General features: G+C 48.2%; 1 protein-coding gene and 1 long non-coding RNA gene across 4 annotated transcripts in view; one reads left to right on the plus strand and one right to left on the minus strand.

Moving 5' to 3' along the window:
- Nucleotides 1–425, minus strand: part of LOC110451507 (5-phosphohydroxy-L-lysine phospho-lyase-like) — a 44,466-nt gene that overhangs the window by 4,986 nt on the left and 39,055 nt on the right. The window lies entirely within an intron of this gene.
- Nucleotides 1–425, plus strand: part of LOC110451508 — a 4,700-nt gene that overhangs the window by 405 nt on the left and 3,870 nt on the right. The window contains exon 2 of one of the 2 annotated variants that reach the window (XR_002463084.1): nt 40–77. This is a non-coding gene — a long non-coding RNA (uncharacterized LOC110451508). Of the gene's footprint in view, nt 1–39; nt 78–115; nt 231–425 lie in introns of both variants that reach the window. The other variant, XR_002463083.1, reaches the window with a different exon arrangement.

The raw sequence follows: 425 nt of genomic DNA on the forward strand, positions 1-425 counted from the left end.
GGTAATCTGTCTCTGTGTCCCTTCCACACAATCCCCTAGGTAATCTGTCTCTGTGTCACTTCCACACAATCATCTAGGTAATCTATCTGTGTGTCCCTTCCCAACAACCCCCTAGGTAATCTGTCTGTGTGTCCCTTCCTAACCAACCCCCTAGGTAATCTGTCTCTTTGTCCCGTCTCTACAATCCCCTAGGCAATCTGTCTCTGTGTCCCTTCCACACAATCCCCTAGGTAATCTGTCCCTGTGTCACTTCCACACAATCATCTAGGTAATCTATCTGTGTGTCCCTTCCCAACAACCCCCTAGGGAATCTGTCTGTGTGTCCCTTCCTAACCAACCCCCTAGGTAATCTATCCCTTTGTCCAGTCTCTACAATCCCTTAGGTAATCTGTCTCTGTGTCCCTTCCACACAATCCCCTAAGTAA

The sequence above is a fragment of the Mizuhopecten yessoensis genome, unplaced genomic scaffold (assembly GCF_002113885.1).
Source record: "Mizuhopecten yessoensis strain PY_sf001 unplaced genomic scaffold, ASM211388v2 scaffold6113, whole genome shotgun sequence".
Taxonomy (NCBI): Eukaryota; Metazoa; Mollusca; class Bivalvia; order Pectinida; family Pectinidae; genus Mizuhopecten; species Mizuhopecten yessoensis.